Source organism: Orcinus orca, chromosome 13 (assembly GCF_937001465.1).
Source record: "Orcinus orca chromosome 13, mOrcOrc1.1, whole genome shotgun sequence".
Classification (NCBI taxonomy): domain Eukaryota; kingdom Metazoa; phylum Chordata; class Mammalia; order Artiodactyla; family Delphinidae; genus Orcinus; species Orcinus orca.
The window spans coordinates 44,954,980-44,981,822 of NC_064571.1; the positions used below are offsets into that span (position 1 = coordinate 44,954,980).

At 39.5% G+C, this 26,843-nt stretch overlaps 2 long non-coding RNA genes across 8 annotated transcripts in view; one reads left to right on the forward strand and one right to left on the reverse strand.

Annotated features, from left to right (window-relative positions):
- Nucleotides 1-26,843, forward strand: part of LOC125960818 (uncharacterized) — a 480,299-nt gene that overhangs the window by 415,085 nt on the left and 38,371 nt on the right. The gene's annotated exons all lie outside the window — the stretch shown is intronic.
- LOC117198314 (uncharacterized) overlaps nt 1-26,843 on the reverse strand; it is a 424,014-nt gene that overhangs the window by 119,331 nt on the left and 277,840 nt on the right. For 2 of the 7 annotated variants that reach the window (XR_004479410.2, XR_004479408.2), the window contains exon 5: nt 12,294-12,392. The exons of the other annotated variants lie outside the window; for them this stretch is intronic. This is a non-coding gene — a long non-coding RNA (uncharacterized LOC117198314). The remainder of the gene's footprint in view (nt 1-12,293; nt 12,393-26,843) is intronic. 7 annotated transcript variants of the gene reach the window in all.

Sequence of the window (26,843 nt, forward strand, 5' to 3'; positions counted from 1 at the left end):
AACAGCATGGTGAAAACCTTAGGAGAAGGGAGGAGTTGATTGACTCTAGGAACAGATATGGCTGTCCCCTGGCTATCTGACTGTCAGCTGGAATGGACAAATCAGGAGGATCTCTCTGGAATAACTTCCTGGAGATAACTCTGGAAAGGGTGATGCTCTGCTTTTTAATTCTATTATAGACACCTCAATTACTGGAAGATGGCCTTAGCCTATACAATGCTCCAAAGATTGCTCAAAACTGTGACCTGGGTTTTAGGATGCCCCTGTTTTATGATTGCCTATCCGTGAGTTGTCCTCCCTTACTATGATTTTGCATAGTCTACAGGCATACGAGCTATATTTCCAAACTCAAGTAATCCCAAGCACTGCAGTTTCTAGTCTATGATATTTCTGGGGTGAAAGGAAATGAAAACAGGAAGTTGAAAATGTATCCCTAAAAGGTCTGTACTAATATAATAATGTCTAACAAACAACATTCCTGAATCCAGTAATTACTAAAACTTGAACTTCTGTAGGTGCTTGCTTCTGGCCTTTTTCCTTCTAAATCATCACACTCACTTACTGCCATCCTGTTTAAGATCACCTGTTTCCAATAGACCACAAAGTCTCGGGCCAGGCTAAGAGCAGTGGTCTCAAATTACAGTCACTGGACTACATCACCAGTAAACTTTCAAAAACGCCAGCTCTTGGGCCCCACCTCAGATCTTCTAAATCAGAAACTCTGAGTGTGTGACCCAGCGCACAGTATTTTAACAGCCTGCTGGATAATTCTGCTCCATGCTCAAGTTTGATAACCACTGGCCTAGATAGGACCTTTCACCCATCTCCGTGAATCCCGCTTTCCCCACCCAATTTCCTGTAGCAGTTTGTAATGAAAAATGATATTCCCATATCTAACCATCCCAGCCACCATATCCCAGTCCTCAGGGCTTTCAAAACTTACAGTCTTAGACTAGGCACTCCAAATAGTCAATAGAAGCCTAGAATCCTGACATGTGGGCAACTGGACTCCTATCCAGTTACTTTTGATAAATGACACTACATAGAGGAGATCACACAGAACATATTGCAACAATCAAATCTTGAGGGACCCTGTTCTTCACATATTTTTATTTCCTTATCACATTCCTCCTAGTTTACAAAATGACACAATACTAATTTTCCAATTACTGCAAAAGTTGTTAATTCAGTTTCCTAATCTGTCAAATCTAGTTGCAAAAAACAAAACTATACTTACAGAGAGACCATGAGAGTTATAGGGAACTATCATAATGGACTGACTTTTTGAGTTCTTCTCCTAGAATTCCTTCTCCAGCAGAAGTCTTTAGGGTCCCCAACACCATTCTGCTTACAAGTCCTTTAGCTTTGCAGAAGTACTCTCTATGAAAAGTATATAAACCTTAAGGAAATGTCTGTTAAGCAATTGAAATAACATATTTGATCATAGTAAGAACTCTAGAAAAAAAACATACGAGTTGAAAATTATATCCCTGGAGTATTTTAATGTATTCCAAAATTTCACCATCTGTAAAATAAAAATATGATGAACGCTTAACTCTCAGGTCTAGTTGCCATCCGGATGAATGAAGACAGACAAGTAGCAATCAGTGGACTGGTCAGTCTCCATTCTGTGATCTCCACCTCTCAGCTCCACCTTTATTCTGCTTCGAAATCCCCTACCCAATTATTTCTTACCCATGTCCAAAGTAGCCCATGTAAATCAGAAGTTCCGTTGGACAGAAGGATAGATTTGCTAAATAATACCAGAGCCCTTCATTTATTCTACATTTGGGGGAATTCTAGAGGACTAGCTAGAATTTTCTAATGAGATCATTAAAGGCTGACCTGCAAAATTATCAATAAGAAACCAGTAACATTCTTGGTGTTGTATTCTTGGCCAGGGCATTCTTCCTGGTGTCACACGCCTCCTATATTTACTAACTCTAATTCTAACCATATCATTTCAGCGAGCTAGAATTCTAGAATGGTTAAAAGACATAATAAACTTATCTTGAAAATGTATATGTAGTTTATCCTAATCATGAATCTAAAATTAAGTGATCATTAGATGGTCTTATTCAAATCCACCTTATTTTTTAATATTTTAAAGATAATCATTAAAAAACAAGAATGAGTGGCTTAAGGATAGCTATTTTTAAAAACCCTCTCTAAAAAATACTTATCCACACTAGTTTGCCATGAAATAAATGATTGTGCTAAGTGAGTGTTATACACATTACATTTATTATATCTCTCTTCGTAAATTGGGGAAATTATTTGTTAGTGTGACTTCAGATTGATTTCTCATATGACATGTTAAAAAGAGTTACTTAATTGCAAATTTCATATGTAGGAATAAAAGGGAACAAAGTTGCTGTGTTCGGAAATAAATGATACTTAATATAATTATTGCAGAGTTTTTGATGTCGCAGATACTGCATCAGGAACTGATTGGATAAGAATCAGTCACCATCAGTTCCTAATGCATTGCCTTCAGCATCTAAACAAGCATCAGTGAACACCTCAAGTTAGATTTGCTGTGATGTATTTATGGTTATACAATAAAATAAGCACTTTTAATTAAACCCTAAAGAGAAATGTTTCTTGGTCCCAAGATGCTAAAACACCTATCATTAGCCTACCACTCTTATAGATTTGTTCATGGAACCAGAGAAGTTAATCTAGTTCCATGTTTATGCCTATAATACACTTGTATTGCTGAATAAAATAGGTACTAAATAAAACAATGTAAACGTTGCTGATTGTTTTCATAACGTGAGAAAAGTGAGTAGATATATTTGGTTTGCCATCTTTGCTTATCTTTTTTTTTTTTAACTTAAGAGTTTATGGAGTTTAAATAGGTATTGCTATTTGAATAGAGATTATTTCCCATCATTTACCACTAAAGTAAATATTATAAGAAAGAAAATGCTACAAAGCAATTACTATAAAAGATAACATATTATAACTAAGTATACTCTCAACTAGCTTAAATTCATTTGTATTTCCAGCATTTTCTAGCTTTACGGGTCAAGGTGGTTTGACAAGCAATCTTATTTTGCTTCACTTATGAATTCATTTATCAGATATTTATTGAACACCTATTATGTGCCAGCTACTATTCTAGGCACCTGTGATACAGCAGTGAGAAAAGTCACTACCCTAATGGAGCTTCCATTCTAGTAAAGGGAGAAGTCTGAAAACAATTTATAATATTTTGTGTAAAATCAAGAGTTTTCAGAGGAGTAACAGTCCTGAAATAATATGTTTTAACATGGATCAAACATGATTGTATACAAGCAATAATACAACTTTTGTGGATAATTATAAAATAAATTTGGGGCTTCCCTGGTGGCGCAGTGGTTGAGAATCTGCCTGCCAATGCAGGGGACATGGGTTCAATCCCTGGTCCGGGAAGATCCCACATGCTGTGGAGCAACTAGGCCTGTGAGCCACAACTACTGAGCCTGCGCATCTGGAGCCTGTGCTCCGCAACGAGAGGCCGCGATAGTGAGAGGCCGCGATAGTGAGAGGCCCGTGCACTGCAATGTAGAGTGGCCCCCGCTTGCCACAACTAGAGAAAGCCCTCGCACAGAAACAAAGACGCAACACAGCCAAAAATAAACAAATAAATAAATTTTAAAAAAATAAAAATAAATAAATTTGATGAGCAATTTAATCAGTTACATACTATATACTGTGTACTATACATGTACTATATATTTTTTCATAGGCTCAGGTAAATATGTTCCGCAAAGGGAGAAAAGGCTACTATGCAGGATCTCTGAGAAGTCATTCCTGCAGGTAATGTGAGACATAAATTTAAGGTTTATTAAATTTAAACATAACCCAAATATGCACCATAAGGCCCAGTTCCAGTGGAGTATTACATTAAAAGAAACAAAGGCCAATGACCATAAGTACTTGTAAAAATCATCTTGTCATATCTGACGAAGAACATCAAAGGAAAAACAATTCATAACTTTCAGCAATACTTTTAGACATCTCCTCTCTTGTTCTTTTTTAATGGCCCCATACTTGCTCTAGAGCCTCTCAAGCTCAATTCTCTAAACTTTGCCAATAAAATCCCCAGCCCACCTGGCTTTCTCTACATCTTTTTGCGTCTCCTTTCCTCCTGCCTTCCCAATTCATTCACATTACTCATAGTCATTCATTCCTTCTCTCTCCATCCCTCCCCCCTTTCCCCCTCTCCTCCTCTGGTCCTCTTCTTTTCTCCCCTTGCTTCTCCATCTCCCTCTCAGGACCCTACAGAATCAGCCTCCTAGCCTCCCTTTCAGTCAGTTCCTTCCATTCCTCCTTGCTTGACATATCCAACTCTGCTCCATTCTCTAGACATTCACATAGCTAGCTATATCACTTCAAGTCTCTACTCCTTTTCAAAAACACCTCCTCCAACCACTCTATTTAACATAGCCCATTCCCCTCCCTGTCCCTCCCCAGCCTATCACTCTCTATCCCCTTACCTGGCTTTATTTTTCTTCACAGTACCTATCACTACTTGACATTGGTTATATACTTGTTTGGGTTTTTTATTGTCTGTCTTCCTCACGAGAATGTAGGTAGCTTGAGGGCTGGGACCATGTAGTGTTCACTGTGATATCCCTAGCACCTAGAAGATTTACTGGCACACAATGGGCTCTTAGTAATTGTTTGAAAAAAATGAGTTGGTTGTACTGGAAAATAGCATTTTAACTCTTCTTTCCAGAGCATGAAAACTCTTCTTTCCTGAATGTGAAAGTTTAGAAACCTTCCTATTTAGGTCCTCAGGCCTTTTCTCTATCTAGGGTCTCTCATGAGGGGCTTGGGGTTATCTTTAAATACTATCTATATGCTAATGAATCACAATTCATATATTGCTCACTCTTACTATTCCCTAGCTCTAGACCAATATATCCAACTCTTGGATTGGATTGATTGGAATAGGATCCTGAAAGTTGGAATGGGGACCTGTGAGAAGACCCTGATGAAGCTGGGGACCTTGAGCCCCTATATTCTGAGGAGTCTTCTTTGCCATTGGGGTGGCCTCTCCACCTCTCTCCCCCCCCAGCCAGCCCCCTCAGTGTGAGGGGATTAACCCTGTACTGCCTGAGGAATCCGTGATGGCCTTCACTGAGACAGTTTCCATGCAAGACGATGCTGACTGTACTCAGGACCTACCCTTACTACCCCTCTTTGCTTCTAGATCTATAACTAGACACAAGTCCCAACAGGCCCCTAAAGGTGAGGTACAAAGTGTGACCCATAAGGAGCTGCACTACACTTCAAAAGAACTACTTGAGTCTTCTAACTTACACAATCAGAAATCCAGGGAATATGTGTGGGAATGGATAATAAGATAATGGATAATGGCAGAAGAAACGTAAAGTTGAATCAGGCCGAATTTACTGATATGGGCTCACTAAGTAAAGAGTCTGCATCTATTGTTGCAGCTCGGGGAGTTAGAAAGGGTTCTAACAGTCTGTTTGGTTAGTTGGTTGCCTAAAACATGGACCAAAACGTGGTTCACAGTGAGTGAGTTAGAAATGCCAGACTCGCTTTGGTTTAATGTAGAGGAAGGGATTTCAAGACTTAGGGAGATTAGAATGTTCGACTGGATTTCTCATTTAAGACCTCACACATCCTGGGATGGTCCAGAGGCATACCTTTCACCATGACTGTGAGAAATGAATTCATGAGGGAACCCTGGATCCTTGAAGAGCTCTTCTCTGTAGGCCAGACCTAACAGTGGAACTGTAATCACTGAATTGGGAAACCTAAATGTGATGGAAGTAATTGAATCCCCAAGTGGCAAGGGTCAAAGGGCAGCATTCAACCACCAAAGGCAGGGTGGGCGTGGTTTCCATAATGGACAGTAGTCAAAGTGGCATTCAGGACAGTCTGACTCCTGCAGACCTATGGCACTGGGTGATTAATCATGGTGTTCCTAGAAGTGAAATAGATAGGAAGGCTACTAAATTCCCACTTATCTATATAAGCAGAAAAGTTCTAGGTCAAGTGAACAAAAATCTAACATGAATCACAAAAGCAGAGTCACGACCCTCAATCAATTCCCAGCCTGAGCCAGTTTACAGAACAAGAATCTGATTCTTAGTTCCCAGGAATGAAGGGGAGGACAGACCACCTTGAGGAAGGACCCCAGTATACTGTCAAAAATTTATGCTGTTAATCTTGTTCTCAGCCATACCCAAAGGGACCTATAGCCTTTTATCAGGGTAACTATGTTTTAGGGAAAGGTAATAATCAGAACTTTTGGGGACTGCTGGACACTGGCTTTGAACTAACACTAATTCCAGAAGAACCAAAATGTCACAGTAGTCCACCAGTCAGAGAAGGGGCTGGAAGTAAGATGATCAATAGAGTTTTAGCTCAGGTCTGTCTCACAGTGGGCCCAGTGGGTATCCTGTGGTTATTTCCTGAGTTCCAGAATGCATAATTGGAATAGATGTACTCAACAACTGGCAGAATTCCCACATTGGTTCCCTGACCATAATTGGCTACTATGGTGCGAAAGGCTGAGTAGAAGTTACTAGAACTGCCTCTCCTAGGAAAATAATAAACCAAAATCAATGCCTCATTCCTGGAGGGATTGCAGAGATTAGTGCCTTCATGAAGGACTTAAAATAAGCAAGAATGAGGATTCCCACCACATCCCTATTCAACTCATTTATTTGGCCTATGACCAGCTACAGAAGAGCAACCTCCAGTTTCACAGAATTATGATTTATATTCCATAGTGGTGGTGTCCTCTCTTGGACACTAGGACCTCCAAACCCACACAGCCCAAGGTTTAAGGAGAAGAAACAATTCCTTCAGGGGATTATAAGTTAAAATGGTAATAGAGGCAATTTCCACCTCCACCTCTCAAACATGAAGAGTGTAGTGCCTGACAGATAAACAGCCTGCTCTAGAATGTTCTTTCCTCAATCTTTACATGGCCAGCTTCTTACTTATAGACTCAGCTCAAATGTGACCTCCTCAAAGAGGTCTTACATGACCACCTGTTGTCTAAAGTAATGCATTCTCCCCATGCCTACAATCACTCTTATTCATGTTTTATTTCCTTCCTAGCATTTCACATGTTCTAAAATTATTTTTCATTTCCTTTTTATTCCCTTCCTTCCCCAACTCCATGAACCCTGTGATTTTGTCTTATTTCTTCAGTACCTAGAACAGTGCCTGATATATAGAAAATGTTCCAAAAGTACTTTTGAATAGCATAAGGATTAATGACCTCCAAGAAAACAGCCAAGAGGGAACCATGTGCCAAAGTTCAAGTGTGAGCTAGAAGATTCCTAGAGAAGGAATCCTTTTGCTACAAGGGGGAACTCAAAAGTATATTTCTAGAACTGACAAGAGCATTCTAGAATATTCTGTAATGATTTGTACTCTTTATCTTAAAGTGATAATAATAGTGTATGGATTTAGAAGGGAAATCTTTAAGCCTAATAGTTTGATTTAATTATGGGGGCAAAATGAAAATATTGATTTTTGAGAGAAAGAGCTCTAGAAGTGACCCATATTGCCCCCATTAAAAGAGGCAAAATGCGGTTTGGAATGTGTAGTTTGAGAAGGACTTGCTTGCATTGTGAGGACTGTGAAGAAATCTGTGAGATCTGTGAGAAAGACTGTGTCTTATTCCTCCATATCATGTCATCACCCAGAAAAGCTCCCGGCAATAAGGATGGGAGGTGGAAGGGTTGGAGGAACTTTGTGAAATGCTTTAGCGTCCACAACACAGTGAAGTCAGGTCACACCCAGAAACAAGGAGGAACTTTGTGAAATGCTTTAGCATCCACAACACAGTGAAGTCAGGTCACACCCAGAAACAAACTGCCACCATGGAAAATGCACCATCTGAGATGCCTTGCATTTCCTAGGAGGAAAGTGACAAACCACAATGCTGTAACTTCTCACCCATTTGACCAAACAATCCCAATCCTCTTGTGTTTGTCTGAGGCACAGAGTGGGCATGTCTGTTCCCCATTACTAACTTATTGATCTGGACTTAAGAACAATTTAGGAATAGGGACCGTGGCCCACATCACATCAGTCACAGATAACAAACCACACACAACAAGTACCCTAGTTTATAAATAATAGGCCCTCCAAGAACCCACGTGACATCCCGAGTGCTGGATGGTACTTCTGAAAGCTCTCAGAGAGCTGAAAATCACACACAGGCAAGCAAGTCCCTGCTGAATACACATCTAAGGAGCTGTGCATGCATTGTTTATTCCAGCAACTTTATGGAATAAATTACACACAACAAATTAGTTTCAGATGGTAGGATATGAATAGCTGATATGCAGTATAAAGGAAAGTGAACTCCAACTTTTGACCCAACTACTTCCCATCTCAAGCATCTCAGACTCAGAATCCAAATGCAATCCATTTTTGAAAATGCAATGGAGATCAGAAAGTTGATAAGTGGTGAGGATTAGAGATTTCAAAAAGCAACTTATGAGTACTATTAACTCGTTATATTGTCCCTATGATTTTTGGTTGTTCATGTATGTGGAAACCATGGGTAAAACTGAACCCATCCTTTCTCCTTCCTTTCGTTATGCACACAATCAAAAATAAATATTTTCCTGACATTTCCTACCTGAACAGAAATTTCATAATAAATTAAACCCAACACACATTTAAAAATCTCACTGCATAACACTCTGGGACAATCACTTATGTTCCTAAAAGAGACATAATGTCTTTTTTCCTCCCTACCAATCTTTTTTTTTTTAAATTAACATTGTAAAATTGACTTCTTTTGGTGTACAATTCTATGAATTTTTACTACATGTATAGTCATGGAACCATCACTACAATCAGGGTTACAGAATAATTTTCACACACACCCAAATTCTCTGGTGCTACTACTTTATAATCCTCTACCTACCTTTAACCACTGGCAAACTACTGGCCTGTTCTCTATCACTATGGTTTTATCTTTTTAAGAATGTCAAGAATATAACCCTTGTCATGTAACTTTTCACTCAGCAAAATGCCTTTGAGATTCATCCAAATTGTTGCCTGCCTTAATAGCTTGTTCCTTTTCCTTGCTGAGTAGTATTCCATTGTGTGAATGTGTCACAGTTTGTTTATCTTTTCACCCATTGAAGGATACTTGAGTTATTTCCAGTTTGTTGCAATTATGAATAGAGCTGCTATAAACATTTGTGTACAAGTTTTGTTGGGAATGTAAATTTTCATTTCTCTTGGGTAAAAATCTAGGAATAGGATTACTGGGTCACATGGTACATGTATGTTTAACAGTATAAGAAACTGCCAAACTATTCCCAGATGGCTGTATATAATGTTTTTTCATAAGTAAAATAATAAAAACCATTAAAAGTGACCCCTTGATAGCTTAATCACTCATGTTTAGGTGATTACAATAATGTTATTCATCATGATGAAATATTGCCCCTAAAATAATCAGAAGCATTTGATTTCATTTTTTTTCTTTTCACTTTTAAAGCTTAATCAAGTCTTTAATATTGTAACATTATTTTTAAAAGAAAGTTACATGCTTGACAATTGTAGAAATGTAAAGCCTAAGGAATCTACTTACAAATGAGGAAACTTTAATGAGAGAGAAAGAACCAGGGGAAGTTTTTATCACAGCTAAGTTTGAGCAATTTAGCCCAGTGTCATATACATCAAGTCTAATTTTCAATTCATAAAGAAGCCTCCCCCTCCCTTCCTCCAAAAACTTCCACCCCAAGGCTAATTACGGAAGAAAACAGAACATGAGTACCAGCCAGAAAAGATTCACAGTTGCCACTCTTCAGTTGCTACTTTAATGGGAAACACATGTGCAAGATACCACCCAGGAGACAACTGACCAGTGTGTTCTGTAAAAATGAACATCACCAGAAAATAAGCCATAGGAGATGGCTTACTCTCTTGGACAGGCTGAGCCCAGAAAGAGGGTTGATAGTGTTTTTGTTCTTATATAAGTATGTGCTCGTCCAAAGATGAGATGCTGGGACAGAAAAATAACCTGTAGCAATAATATTGAAGGCAATGATGTGAATTAGCCCTCACTACTTATCATCTCACCTACATGCCCTGAAATCAGCTTACAATCACATTTGCAAAGTTAACATAAGAAGAAATCCTACAACACAATTAGAAGAAAGGGCATAGTGATGAAAGTAAATAATAATGCTAAAACTCATTAGCTGTCTCCTACTACAGGTAGCCAACACTGTTCCAAGTGCCGTACACACAGCATCTCATTATATCCCTAATTTACCAGGTAAGGATGAACTCCACTGTGTTAGCTCAGGTTGCCATAACAAAGTATGTAGACGGGGTAGCTTAAACAACAGAAATTTATTTCTCACAGTTCTGGAGAAGAATGTGATCAAAGTGCCAACCAGTTAGGTTCTTGGTGAGGGTTCTCTCCCTGGCTTGCAGAGGCCACCTTCTAGCTGTGTCCTCACATGGTGGAGAGAGAGAGCAAGCAAGCTCTCTGGTCTCTTCTTGTAAGGAGACTAATCCCATCGTGAGACCCCCACCCTCATGACCTCATGAAAACCTAATTTCCTTCCAAAGGCCTGTCTCCGAATACCATACATTGGGGGTTAGGGCTTCAACATATGAATCTGGGGGAACACAATTCAGACAATAGCATCCACTTTACAAATAAATGATGTTTTGAGAGGTTATGGAGTTTACAACGGATCATTCAGTCAACAATCAGCAGAGCTTGAACTTGAGTCCCAGGGCTGTCTGACTCTAGGGAATAATATCTACTATTTTTTGACTGCCCACTAAGGGCTGGGTACCTCTACACAGTATCTCTAATCTTCACAGAAAACTTTCCAAGTCAATATTCTTCCCATTTATAGTTGTGGAATCTCTGGCCCAACTCTGGAACCGTTTGAACTTAATTTACTGCACCTAATGTATCCTAGTGGTTCTAAAAGTATGGTCCTCAGACCAGCATCATCACCTTCTTCACTTGGAAACTTGTTAGAAATGCAAATTCTTGGGCCAAGCTACATATCTACCAAATTAGAAACTCTGGGTGCGGTGTCCACAATCCATGTTTAACAAGCCTTTAGATGATTCTGATCCATGCTAAAATTTGAGAACCATTTGTTCCATAAATTTATTGGAATAATTACTACATTCAACACTCAATAACAAGTGGTATATCCACTTGTTTTTGGTGCTAAAGCCTGTGGCCTTTTGCTGTACTGTACTGCCCCATCCCAACTTCACCAAGGGAAGATGTTGGGGATGAAGCATATTTTAAATGAACTGTGATTGTAGAGCACAATTCTGAATTCTATTTGGCCACTATAATGCCGATCAGTTCTCCTACCTACAGTAAGGTCATACAGAGAAATGTCCGAAGAACAGTCCCTGAGAATTGACAATGGTGGTTTCCACTGATCAGAAAACACCTGTAGTATGAATTAGAAAACCAAGCTTTGTGAAATTGTTATTTAGGCCTGACAATTTTGTGTCCCATTTAGTGAAAATGAGAAATAATCTAGAATGGAACAAAGCAGTTCTTTAAAAAAGTGAATTCCATTCCCTTTTGATTTATTTTTAAAAATCATATTTAATCATCTAATCAATCACTGCTTTATCTACATATAGTTGCTGTACAGTTATACCATTTTCCCCTCCAAGGAACAAGACCATATTACATCCCATTTTGGAAGTCTGGACAATTCACAAGAAAGGATAGAAGTCTGCCCATAATGGAAATGGCTAATTTTTGGAGAGTGGTGAATGAAGGTGCTTGATCTCATACCAAGGGCCTTTTAAAATCATTTGCAAAATCAAAGCACTTCAAAAAAGGTTATTTCCAATGCAAACATGATCATCCGCTGTGATCAATATCACCTCTAAAACCTTTTATTAATATTAACAATATTAATGAACATGTGCTAGTCACTGCTCTAAGCATTTTATATGCTGTAAAACTCATTTAGCCCGTGTCGTGCAACTACTGAGCCCGTGCACTCTAGAGCCGGAGCGCCACAGCTAGAGAGAAGCCCGCATGCCACAACAAAAGATTCCATATGCCACAACTGGCCCAATGCAGCCAGATAAATATTTAAAAAAACCCAACTCATTTAATCATCACAAACATTTGAGGTAGGTTCTAGGATTGTTTCCATTTCACAGATGAGGAAATTGAGACTCAGAAAGGTTAAGTAATTTGCCAGAGCTCCTTCGGTCAGAAAATAACAATACTCTAGAGTAGGCTTATTGAAAAGTACTTGCTGGACACTCATTCAGACACGAACCTTTGGCTCTGGATGGATGGGTTCAGTGTTGCTCTGAATCTGGATTAGTTCCAAAGGTCCATCTGTGAGCCTGCCTGACCCTTGGCCTTGGCACTCCATCTGGATAGAATAAAGCAGAGCAGCAAAGTGATGACACGGTAGACCTGACAATACCCTCCACCTAGTGAGAGACAGAGGTCAAAGTGATAAAGGGACAGAGTGGGAACTGTACTTCTACTTGCCTGTTTGGTTTCCACTTGGTTCTTGAAAACAGACCTATTAATCATTTAGTTTGTGGTTTTGATACTTTCACTGATTCCTAACACATTTGAGTCAATGAGGCAAGGATAGCAAGATCTATGGACATTCAAACTTCTCACGTGGAAGAGGCATTAAAATCCTTTAAAAACACATCACCAGCCAGAAGAAAGATTTTTATAATTTTCAGCTTCAGAGTTGTAGATGGTTGTGACTTAAGCCCAAATTGGGAAAGACTTTATGTGATTTATAATAGCAGTTACTCTTCTAAGGAAACTTCTCATACTCTATTCCATCTACCAAAAACAAAAGCTGTTTTCAGCAGAAAACAGCATGTTGAGGTGGAAAAGGCTTTCCAAAGAAACTGTTGTGTGTAATTTTTGATTCTGTCCTAATTTGGGAAGTTCATCTGAGCCTAAGATCATTTTGTGCAGCTGACAGGACATTTGTTCAATGGCTTTTGCCTTGCTTACCACCTGCTCTCTTTATCTCTACAGATTTCCCACTCATTCTTTTTTCTCTTCTTTCTTCCTTCTCCTCACACACACCTCCACTCCTTCCATCCAGTCTGGTTCTATTCACTTACATCTTAAAGGACACTATTAAGAAAGAGGGCAAAGGTTTTATAACATTTGGTGGGCTTTTAGTGAAGTAATTAAGGTCCTATGCTGGTCTGGCTAGACTTGTCACATGTCATGTCCGACTCCCCAAAACTGTGTAGATTGAGAAACTTCTATATTGAGTCCCTCTTTCATACCTTTATAAACACTTGAATTCATTGAATATGCTGGGAGCTTCAGATAGAGCAGACACCCAGTCTCTGCCCTCAAGGAGCTCAGGCTTGCCTGGAGGGTGAAGTAGAGGGTGGGTAGTAGGTTTGTGGGTAACAAAACTCTCACTGGTTAATCTTGACCCAAGTTCATTCATTTAGGAGGCAATATCCCTTAAATCTCTTTATGAAAGAGATCCTGTCAGGCATCAAATTCACAGCAAATCTCCCTGGGTCAAGCATGGAAAGCTTTCTGGTACAACAATGGGATTTGGAATCAGATCCACTTAAGTCCAAATCCTAACTCTGCCTTGGACAAGTGAATCTCATAGAGTCTCAGTTCTCTCTACTGTAAAATGAGAAAAAACCTGCTCAAGAGTCTACCTGAGTATTAAACTGAGAAAATGTCATACAAAGAATCTGGCATAATTCCTGGTACACAGGAAGTGCTCAATAAAGGTTTGTTTCCTTTTTTTTTTCCTTCTCCCTCCCCAGGCCTCATAGGAAGAGGGTGCAGCCTCCTAATGAGAGGACACGAAAGAGGCTCTAATAATATTAAACACTTCAATATAACCTACTACATCCCAAGCACTATTACATAGTTTAACTCATTCGATTCTTCCCTCAAACCCTATAATTACTGTTATTATCATCTCCATTTCATAGATGAGGAAACCTAGGGACAGAGTTGCCAAGTAACTTGCCAAGATCACACAGGTAGTATGTGGTGGGACTGTGATTTCTCCCAGGTTATCTAGCTCTTATTCATCACCCAACTAAGAGGCAAATCAACAAAGAGGCGCTAATCTCAGCTGGAATCAGAGTATACAAACTGCACTCCTCAGTTAACAAGCTCTGCTTGGTTTGCACGGTGGTGTAAAAATCAGGAGACTTCACATTGAAGCCTACATTTCTGACTTCTCTCAAAAAAATTTGGGAGATCCTGGCAATATACAGCCCATATTTTCAACGAAACAAGCTGCTGACTGGTGACTACTCTCTGGACTGAGCACATGTTCTCCAATTCACCACAGCTGCCAGTGCTCACAGTTGTATTAGGTGGACCGTGCTTCGCTTTTTACCTGCACATGCATTTGAGTTTGTGATCCAGAATTAGGCAGTGCTCTAAACATAGAGACAGAAAGACAGAAGAACTACATTCAATAATGTACACCCAATCACTGAAATGTTTGAATGACAGGAAAAAACAAATGCATGTAGGAAACAGGTCTGAGTAAAAAGCAATCAACAACCGGGTTCAAATCACAATCACTTGCTTATGCTTAGACAAGCCTTTGAGCCATACATGCAGGAATTGTAAACACCAGCTATTCTTCTCCACATCCCCATACCTAAACAAAAAGCCAAAAAAACAGGTTTCCTTATAGGTCATAGGGCTAAGATCCATTTGCCTTTACTATTAAAAACATCCTTCTTTGTTTGGCATAGCTAGGAGAGGTAGTTTAAATTTTCATGTACTGCTTAACCCAAATAATACCATCTAAACTATTTTTTCTCTTCTTTTAACTCTTTAGGCCTTTCTGATTGGCATGATCTCGGAGAACAGATAAATAGTAAAATTCTTCTAGAAACCTGGAAAACGTAGGGAGGGGAAGGCATGGAGCCTTCTCTGGATAAGCTTATGAGAGAAGAGAAATATCTCAATTTACAAGTAAAGAAACTGAGGTGAAAATGTTATCCTAGACCACAGAGCCAACTGCCCAGCATGTTCTGAACCCAGTCTGTGTTCTTTCCAAGACTTCACACTACCTTCCTCAGAGCCTATCTACCTGAAAATAATGTTTAAAGAAGTAATCTATGGTATCACTATTTGTACCAAAATGGTATCACACACCCTGTATTTAAGTCTTCATAACAGATATATCTTTGGTCAGGAGGGAGCTCTAATATTACTTATCAATGACCCTGCCTTTGTAACATCTGTATTGTTTTCTGTTTTACCTTTTCAGTTTTTTTAAACTGAGAACAGAAAAAGCCTCATCTTTTTAACAGTTTATGAACATTTTATTTTATTACGAACGTGCAGTAATGCTTACTATATTTACAAATCTCTAAGTGAAATTTTTAAAACCATTTTCCTCCTCTAATCTCTCTCATCCTGCCTTCTTAGAAGTACACAAAGCATTTCAACCACTCCCAAATTCCCTCTTGTAATACCCTTAATGATTCTGAAATATTTTGTTATTCCCTAAACACCGCCCTAAAGACAAATCATTGGACTCCAGGCTCTTTGCACTGCCAAGTTGAATAGAGTTCAAATGTTCTATCTAACCAAACTCCAACTTACAACAAAGACACATATAGTAGATGATGTGTAAGATATTCCGAAAATACCAAGGCAACAGGAAAAAAATCTGTGTCATCAAGAGGTCCTCCCAGAACTCCTTGTAATCTGGAATAAGCATTTTTATCAAGATCCTGTAACCTGATCATTACACACATGTGTATATCCGTATAACTAATAAGTCAACTTTCATTTTAGTAATGTATAGCTTACGATTTCTCACATCCAAAACAATTAATATTTCAAAATTTATGATTGTTTCTCTACTTTAGATGTCAGAGCATGCACAAAGACTTGAAGAAAAAACAAAACAAGGAAAACAATCTTAGCCTGATAAAATTAAAATTTAAAATAAAATTAGAAATTATTTAAAATATATTCTTTCTTTTTGAATTGACCCTTCCAAAGCATGGTATGAAACGGAGCACAAATAAGGCAGTTACCAAAAAGATATAGGACCTATTAAGATTTCCTTTTAGGTTAAAAAAAAATGGCTCATGGAAGAACAGTTTTCAAAATGACCAAAGCATAGCCAGGCACCTCTTCCACTGGAAGCTTCACCAAAAGGCACACTCCCTTGACCTTGAAATTTTGATTCCAGACCCAGGTCTTGCCCAAGTTTTCTGGGAGTTTTGCTCAGCTTCAAGCCCATCCCACCTAGAAGATTTTTGGAGATATTCAAAGTTTAAGGTAAGTTCCCCTTGTTATTTTCAGAATCATAAGAACATAAAAGTAAACTATATAAAGCCACATAAAAATGAATGAATTTAATTTTTTCCAAATTATAAGCACCTTGAAGACAAGGATTCTCCTTCTCTCTATTAATATTGCATTACTTGCACCTGGTATAGTGCTCAGCACATAGCAGATAGTTAATAAATTCAGTACTTGTATGAATGGGACACTTCTATAAATATCGTTATCGCCCTGCAATTTTCAAAGGTTCCATCACACAATTCCCCTAATGGCTCTTTATTTCACTAATCATAAAACCACATAATCAGAAAGGAAATAAATCCCAGAGACCGAAGAGCAGTTTGCCTCTCCATCAGCTCACTTATTTATAGAGTTTTAGAGCTAAAAGGGATATTGGAAGTTGCCTTTGAACTCTCTGATTTTACATTGGAAGAAACTGAAGTTTAAGCTCTCAAGTTAAGTGGTTTAGCCTTGATCATCCAGCTGAGAAGTACCAAAGCGCTTCCTGTTATTTCCTGTATCAGCCTCTGCTGTTAATTCCCACCACTTCCCCCTCAAAAAAGTATTTGTAGACTTAAGGATATCATCTTTAAAATTCTCCCAGAAATCTCATGTGTCTTCCCTTGGGGTATGGTGGAAAGAGGACACAGTTTTAATATAATCTACCAATAGCCAGGGGTTTTGCTCAACTGAAAAGTATGTGTTGACTAACTTGATGGGTCTTGTTGTGGTTAGCGGGGAAGCGGGGAGGTCTTTGAGCCCATCTGAAAACTTGAAATGTTTTATTACTCTTACATTATTTCATGTATAGCTAGGGGGGTGGGGGTAGCATGGGGTGCAATAACATTGTTTCCTGAGTGTATTGAGACAGAGGCAAAAACCTCCAATCTGACCACAAGAGGGCAGCTACAACATTTTCTCCTTGATCTTTGCGGTTCTAAACCATGACAAACTGGGCATTTTAGTGCTCAGCCTGCCATAGAATCACTGATAGCACCTTTCAACTGAATTCTCAATATGTCACAATTCTCTCATTGTGTTTCTTGGGACTTTTTTGTTTTGTTTTTAAACAGATTATTTTCCAACTTCTTTCCAGATCTAGAGAGCCCTCTTTTAGAGCTCTGTGCCAAGATTACCATCTACAAAGATCTTTGGAGACCAGTAAATCATTAAGCTAATTTGGAAACCCACAGAAAATGTTTTATTTTAATTATGTTTGACCCCAGATAAAAATAAAACCAGTAATGATCATTTGATTCCACCACACTTAACAAAGCTTATTCTAAGTGCTTTAAAGGATTTGCCAAATATTTGCTCATCTCATAGCCTTCATTTGTCATTCCCATTTCATGATATCCTGAAATTTTTCAAGTCAAAATTTATTGTGGAATTTTATCACTGAGCTAAAAACAGTGGGAGGTCTGCAAACAAAAAAGCAGGGATTAGTGATAGCTAAATTCCATATTCTTACAGTTCTACAAAAACACAAAATCAAATTTATTTCATTTTCTCAGTGAATAGAGTTGAGAGTTAATTTGAAAAGTAAATGCTAGGTTTTGTGTGTGTATGTGTGTGTGTGTGTGTGTGTGCGCGCGTGTGTATACGTGTGTGTATGTACTCATTAATACTTATTGATAGCTAGTTTGGATATTTACCAATTTTTTATTTTGTAGTTTTTGAAGTATATAGAGATGTATTTCCTTCAAGCTTTTCTTGGAGCCTACCCTAACCATCATATTTTAAATTGCAACCTCTCCCCACCCCCCGCATATCCCGTCCCCATTCCCTGCTGCATTTTTCTCTATAGCATTTATCAATATATGGCATACTTTCTATTTTATCTGGTTTCTGTGAGTCTCCTGTGCAAGCACCCCCTCCCCAACTAGACCAAAAGCCCTATGACAAAGGGAATTTTGCCTGTTCTGTTTACCGCCATGTTTCCAAGGCTTAGAATGGTAACTTAGCCCATTGTGGGAACTCAATTTGGCAACATGGTGAAATCACAAAAATTGGAGCATTTTTACTAGAAACTGATACTTTTATATCTCTGGTATTGCTAATTTACTTTAGTAATTTAAGGAGATCTCCTTAAAATAGATAATAACGCTCTTAATTCAAAGTGAAGCATGTTTCTTAAAGCAAGTATCTTAAACAATACTTGAGTTCATGATTATTGCTGAGAGTATCCTCCTGAATGCTCAGACCCAGCTAGGCCCTGTTTCCCAGAAGTCAATCAAAACTGGACTGAATTCTCAGTGAACATGGTCCTCCAAGGGTTTTGTCACGGCATCACATGAGCAAATCAGTGGCATAAGGGAAAGAGCAGTGACTTAGCGATAAGAAGCAGTGACTTAGCTACTAGCTAACCAGGAGTGAGATGATCCATTTAAAGTGTTAGTGCCTTAATGTACTTATCCAAAATATGGGTATACCACCCTGGCCTATATCAGAGAATTTGGGGATCCCATGAAATAGTGAAACGTGAAAATATTTTGGTAAGTGTGGAGTATTTTTCAAGTACAAGGTGTTATTAAAATCAGTGTTTCTTGTTCTCTGCTCTGCAGTGCCATTTGGTATAGCCAATCAACTATATTTAATGGTTTCATGGACAGTTGTAGGCTAGATACAGTTCTATCAGTTTAAGAGATGTTTGTCAGGCCCTACTTGGTACCATTCTGTCTCTAGGATAAATCCTGATTGGAAACAGAAGGCATTTAAAGGTACTCTAGCCCCATAACAAGGAATTCACATCATGTCCCAGTATTTAGTCCGGCCCTGTCATGTGCCCCAATGCTGGTAACTAGGTCCTTCCTTCTTTTCCTACATAATCTAACCAAGAGTATTCACCTCCTCTTGGGAGCATTTTCACATAGGTATTTGCCTTAGTCCATTCAGGCTGCTGTAACAGAATACTCTAGGTGGCTCATAAACAACAAAAATTCATTTCTCACAGTTCTGGAGGCTGGGAAGCCCAAGATCGAAGTGTTAGAAGAATTAGTGTTTGGTGAGGACCTGCTTCCTGGCTCATAGATGGCTGTCTTTTCACTGTGTCCTCACATGGGATCTCTTTTATAAGGACACTAATCCCATTCATGAGGGCTCCACCCCCACAACCTAAGCCCCTCTCAAAGGCTCTACCACCAAATACTGCCACATTGGGGATGAGGTTTCAACATAGTAATTTGGGGGTATACAAGTATTCAGTCTATAGCAATATTCAATAAATATTTGCAAAACAAATGAATAATAAATGGCCAGTGTCCCCCTAGTTTTGAAGCTTTGCCGGGCTCTTGCCAGTATTTCCTTCATATATATATATATACCTCTTACCTGCTAACAAATTCACTGATGCTGGCTGACCAGTCAGCAGTCTACACTGCTGAGGATCACCTCTTCCTCAGTTCTTACCACTACAGTTGACCCTTGAACAATATGGGAATGTTAGGGGTGCTGACCCTCCACACAGTTCAAAATCCACATAAAACTTTATAGTCTCCCCTCCCCCACCCTCCACAGTGTCTCCAGTTCCAAATCCTCATATTCAGCCAACCTCGGATCATGTAGTACTGCAGTACTATTTGGTATTGAAAAAAATCTGCAAATAAATGTAACTGTGCAGTTCAAACCCATGTTGTTCAAGGGTCAGCTCTGTATTCAGCCACGCTGGGGACTTTCCACTTATTCCATTAGACTCTGTAAAGCCAGCTGCTTGCCTGATCTGTTCTTGGTTGCCATACCCAGTGGATATCATGTCCTACTTGCCACTCTGTTTTCCTCAGGACATCTTCAGAGGCTGCCCCACTTTGTTCCTGTTCCAGCCCATGGCTTATCCGAACTGCACACCCCTTACTGTGCTTAACTGAAAGGACGCTATTTAGCAAAGCCCTGAGAGCATACAAAACAGTGCAAGCAATCCCCAGCTTCAAGAAATGTTATGTTCCAAAGGTTGGTTTGTAAATAGGTTCTCTAGCACTTGGGAATGTATTTCCCAAGTCATCACAAACAACACATCTATATATTTTAAGAGTCATTCCTTCAAAAATATTCATTGAGTATCTCCCTGCTTTGCACTAGTCACTATTCTTGACACAGGGGAAATGAAGAGAGATGAGACTCAGTCTCTTTCCTCCAGAAGTTCACAGAGTAACAAAGGAGACAGTGGCAGAAACAAATAATGTATATACAAAGTAGCATGTGTAAAAATAGAGGACTGTCCACAGTCCTCTACAGCAAGAACAAGAAAGAAGAGGTGATCTCTCTGCCTGGGTGGATCAGGAAGGTTCCACAAAGAGACATTCCTGCTGAGGCCGGAAGAATGAGGAAGTGTGCACCAGGCAGATGAGTGGAGAAGGGTGTTCCTGGAATGTGATTGTCAGGCTGCCAGACCAACACCCAGGCATTAATTTAACCCCTCATGTGGATCTGCCAATGCTGCAGCACTGTCAGAGACAGAAAAGGAATAGGTTTTTGCAGGCTAGTCTGGGAAAACTTGTTTCTGTTGGGAGATCAGTTCTAAAACCTTCAGTAAGACAGAATTGGCTCTGGGCTCATGCGCACGCACGTGCACGCGCACGCGCACACACACACCACCACCACCACCACCTCCACCACTACTACCACTCATCATCTGGGGAAAAGAAGAAAAGCAATTCAGTGACAGGAGGAGCAATTCTTGCGCTTTCGCTTTCTTGCAAAACATTAGCTGATCCTGTGAATGCAAGGTCATCAGTAAGCTTGTAAGGTACTGCACATACTAGACAAGTCCACACCCTGAGGAGCTTAACAACTAGCTGTACATAGGCAAGACTCGTGCATATAAAGTAAGTAAAAGCCCAAGGCAGTAGCTGCCAAAAGAATGACGCATGCTATAAGCACTATACTCCTAGTCATTGCTGCTTTCTTCAGAGAATAATTCAGTCTAGTTCAACAAGTGTTTTACATTAAATGCCCACTACAGGTCTGTTGATGATGTAAGGCTGCATTCTGAATTTCTCAGGGCAGCATCGACCAAGTTCTGTAAACGCAAATAAGTTTTCCTCCCAAAAGTATTAAGTCAACTCTGGAAAGACTCTGGGGGTGCCTAATTAATAGGAATTCTGTTTTACTCAATACGGGAAACACATCAACACTGAATAGGTATGAGAAAGAATTTCCCGCCAGTGGGAACCGTCCGAATTAGAATGAACTGCCTTGGGAGGTAATAAGTTTCCCGTCAGCCTAGATAATTACTTGGCAGTGATTTTGCAGGGGTGACTCAAGCATTCAATGACCAATAGGCTCCCTTCCAATCCTGTGATTGTGTGAACTTCTGCAGCTCCCACTTGATAGCACAATAGAGGAATCTGGGAACCCACACTGCAGAACTGTCACAGTACTACAGATTAGCCACGACTTAGGCTCATTCAGATACCAGAGCCCCTGTCAGAATGGGTGGTGAGGAAACAGAGAGAATGAGAACATACAACTTCCACCAAAAGCCTGACCAAACTCCTGGGGTCAGAGTGTCTGGGAGAGTCTCAGAATGCCAGAATCCATTAACTCTCAAAGGAGATCATGGCTATGAGACAAGGAGCACCCCAAGACATAGACTAACTAAAAAACTAAAAATGTAGCCCCTTGAAGAAGACCTATGTAGGATTCTAGAGTATTTTGAAAAGCTCATCTGATGAGGGCTCTCCAGGTCCCCAAATCTGAGGGGCCCTCCTGCAACATTAAGATGTTAAAATTACTTTGTCCAAGAAAAGAGCATCTCCAAAGTGAAATAAGCAGGGAGTAGACACAGCAGAGTTATACAGGCCTCCTGTGTAAATATGTAGTTGCAGGATGGTGATCGCAAAAGAGAAGCAACAGCATGAGGGTCCTGGACAACAAAGGAACAAGCTGTTTAAAATCCTGGTGTCACATGGCACATCAGAACAAATTGCAAAGGATGTAATCCACTGAGTTCCAGGTTTCCTGTATCTAAAATAAGGCAACTGCTTCGATGCAGGCATGTTGGCTAACGTACTATCAAGTAAGAGAAAGAGCCATGTTTGGATCCTTATTTAACCAATTCCAGGCTCTGTCACTGAGACAGTGTAACTCCTGTGAGCTTCAGAAAGGAGGGGACTAAATTAGAAATTTTTCACAAGGTCCCTTCCAACTCTAAGATCTAGAATCCCAATGCACAAAGGAGAACATATTATGACAGAAGAAAACACTTATCAAACAGTTCATCACAAAATGTTCTGGAAGAAACAGAATTAAAGCAAAAAAACCTTTAATTCAGGAATTTGCATCTGTGACTTTTTTTTCCTTTTGGACTAAATTGTGGTTTAAATGGCTAAGCCAAATGAATGGAAGCGAAACCAAAACACCACACACCAGCAGCATTCTTATTTTTGTGGGGAAAGAAAGCAAATATGTGCTATTTGATCATGTAGGAAAGCTCAATCTACAAAGTGTCCACAGACAAAGTTCCATTAAATCAATAGGGGTTCTGCCCAGTGCCCAGGGAAACCCATCAAGAGGAGCCAAAACATTTCTTTTTTTCAAAAAGCTATCAACTTAACATTACAAATCATTTGCTGTTCTCAGGAGAATTGCCTAGTATTGCAAAACTTGATAATTACTGATTCATGACTGATTTAGGAAAAACATCGGCTTAAGTAATCAGGCCAGAGTACTGCTGCTGACCGCAATGCTGGCAGGAAACCTATCCTTTCTTTCATCATTCCTTTCATGAATGTTTAACATTCTACAAAATTTAGCTTTTAGCATATTAATAGTGGTTGGATTCTTCCAAAAGTTGGGAATACAGAACATAATAATTAGGTGCTATCAAGCACCTATATTTTCTCTGAATTTTATTCAAGTGTCACTAACCAGAAACCGAGGAAGTTATGAGAAAATGATTTCAGAAATCAGACTTGGTAAGATATGGATGGTTTTCTGTAACATATCAGATCTCAGACTCTTTGAAAGGACTCTACAAACACATAAACATCTCTTCTATAAACTTACAGTATGTTCTATATAAACTAGCAGGAAGAATTTAATTAATGTTTTGAGCCGACCCACACACCACAAACAACACATACCTACGTTAGGGTAACGCATGCTTCTCTCATATAAGCTTTGCTAAACAAGCACTTCATTTGGCAAGCAGATAAGAAACACATCAGAGTATATTCATCTGTACATGCCTCTGGGAAGATGTTTTCTATAAGGATAAGTGAATCTCATATCTGCAGATAGAAAGTTATTCCCTCTCTGCTGGAATTGTTTTTCTGCTTAAAATTAAGAAATTAAGAATATTTTCTTTTCTGCAAAGGAATTACAGAGGAATTCAAGCCAAAATACTGTCCTACAGATTGAAAAAGACTGCTTCTAAAACCATATCAAATTTTCTTTTCAGATCTTTCCTTTTCTGAGATTCTCCTTTCCAAGTAAACATGCTTTTGTTAGTGAAAGGCAAACCCTTGTCATCAACTTAGCTTCTACTATCAGTCCCTAAATGCACATATCACTAAAATATCTGAATTATAAGTCTAGTCAGTAAGACACATCATTGGTGTTCTTGGAGGGGAAAAGTCTAGTATTTAAAAAGCAGAAAATTCAAGTAAACATTTTAGCAGAGCTGTGGTAAATTAGTACCCTTATAGATTGCTGGTGTACAAATTGGTAGAACTCTGTTACAAGCAACTTGACAATATATATTAAGGTTTTAAATGTTTATACCCTGGATCCAAAAAGTCCATTTGGGAAATGTATCATTAAGAAAAAAAATTAAGACTAAAATAAAGCTTCATGCACAAAGATATTTACTATCATTTATAACAGAAAAGCATAGAAACAACTTATATGTCAAACATATAGGAAAATGGTTAAGGAAAAATTAATATAACCTCTCAACAGAACACTATGCAATCCATGATAAATATTTATGAGGATTGGTAATAACATGAAAATGCTTATATTAAATTTAATAGAAGACAAACATATTATATATTATAGATAGACAAATATTAAACATTTGCTTTTAGCTATGCTTATAAAAATAAACAATAAATCCCTACAGGTAAAAAAAGATGAAGGGAAATACTGGGTAAATTTTTTTTCACCCTTCTCCTTTTACATATTTTCCAAATTTTCTTCAATGAGCTCCTTAAGGAAACATTTTAAATAAAATAAGAGAAATTCTAAGCAGACACAGATTAGAATTGACGCTCAGTACTCCTGACCAAAATTAGGTTAGGCCTGAGAGAGGTCAGAGGTAAAGAAGGGATTTTTATGGCATTAATGTTTTGAATTAATTCATTCAATGAATAGGTATATAAACTGACTGTGGGAAGAAGGAAGACAATCCTAGAAATCATAGTTAAACCAAAAGAATCATCTAGTCCACATTGTGCAGCAGCAGGAAGAATGAATCCTGGGGAGACTGAGATGTAATTTAAGAACTGGAATAATAGAACAGCAGAGAATTCATAGGAAGAGAAACTTTCAACAAGGCAGAGAAGATCAGAAATGTTGATGCTACAGAGATGCAGTGAGGTCAAGGAAAACAAGGAGAGGGGAAAAGACCCTGGATTTAACGAGTTAAAGGCTAACTGAGAAACTAAGGAGAGAAATCAAATTCCAGAGAATGAGTGGTGAGGAAAAGGAGGCAGTGGTGCAAAGGGAGGTGTGAAGGGTCAGCAGATTAGACCCAGGGCCATTTGTTTTGTCCTTTACATAATAGGGGAGACCAGTGTGAGTTTGGAGGCAAGGTGGGGAAAGGCTGACCATGAGAGACAGAAGATTCAAAGCACTGAAATACCCCAGACCCATCCTACCCCTTGTCTGTCCTCAATGGTCAGAGGCTGCCTACAGACCTGCATCTGGCACAGAAGTGCACCTCAAACTGGTTCTAAGTACCTCTGGGACCCTATCTCTAAACCACCCCTTGACATAAATCGTCTCTCCTAATCAAACCATGCTTGTGCTACTTCACGCCTGTGCTCACATGACTGCTTCCTCCCCTGGGACTATTCCTTCTCTGCCTCATTCAGGGGTCCTCCTCCTCTGCTACTCGTAAATGTCAGGTTCTAGGGTCCATGCGTGGTCCTTGTATTAGTCTCCAAGGACTGCCATAACCAAGTGCCACAAACTAGGTGGATTAAAACAATATAAGTATATTTCCTCACAATTCTGGAGATGAGAAGTCCAAAATCAAAATGTCATCAGGACCTTGCTATTTCTGAAGGCACTAGGGAAGGTCCTTCCTTACCTCTTCCTAGTTTCTGGTAGTTGGTGGCAATCCTTGGCATTCTTTGGTTTATATACGCATGACTCCAATCTCTGCCTTTGTCTTCACATGGACTTCTGCACTGTGTATCTGCGTTTCTGTTTTCTTAGAAGGACACCAGTCATTGGATTAGGGCCCATTCTAATCCAGTATGGCTTCATCTTAACTAATTATATCTGCAAAGACCCTATTGCCAAACAAGGTTACATTCTGGGATTCTGGGTTGACATGAATTTGCCAGGAGGAGGACACTATTCAATCCAGTACAATCCTCATCCATTCCTCAGAGAGTGGCCATTCCAGTGTGGTCTCATTTACCTCCAACCCATCTACTCATTGCTCAAGACTCTACAACCTGTATCCCCGACCTCAATCTCAGCCTCACTCTCCAGGCCCATATTTCCCATTGCTCACTGGATGTGGTTGAGCATGAAATTCACAGACCCTTGAAACAAAACATGTAGACTTCCAAAAGTGAACCCATAATGCCTCCAGTGGTTTCTGTTTTTTTTTTTTTTTTTTTTTCCGGTACGCGGGCCTCTCACTGCTGCGGCCTCTCCTGCTGCGGAGCACAGGCTCCGGATGTGCAGGCTCAGCGGCCATGGCTCATGGGCCCAGCCGCTCCGCGGCATGTGGGATCCTCCTGGACCGGGGCACAAACCCGTGTCCCCTGCATCAGCAGGCGGACTCTCAATGACTGTGCCACCAGGGAAGCCCGGTTTCTGTTTTAATTCATGATAAATCCATCTCATCTCCCAAGTGAAAAGCTTTGGCATTTTCTTCAACTTTCTCTTCTCCCTAATCACCTCCCACTACACTTGATCAGACAATAGACCCTATGTGTTCCATCTCACAACCCTCACTCAAATCTGGCTTCTCCTTTCCACCTTCACTGCTTAAGACCTTAACTTAGGCTCTCAACATTTCCTTAGACTATTCAGGTAACAAAAAGGTTCAACTCAGAAAAAGATTATAGAGCACCTACTATTTGATAGTGCTAAGCACATCAAGAGGGATTAAACACAACTTTGCCCTTGTGTAGCTTTCAGTCTCAGCTGGTCCCTCCACCACCAGGCTTAATGCATTTTCTTGTAAGAAACCAAAACTGATAATGTCAGGCTGTGGCTTACACCTCTCTTTTGACTCCGCTTCTCCTACAAGTTAAAAAGCAAGTCCTTCTCTAGTCTTAGAAGACGTTTCACAATCTGCTACCCCATGTGCCACACCCCTCACTCCCAGCCCTTTGTCACTGCCATGGTGGCTTCTTGCTCTTTC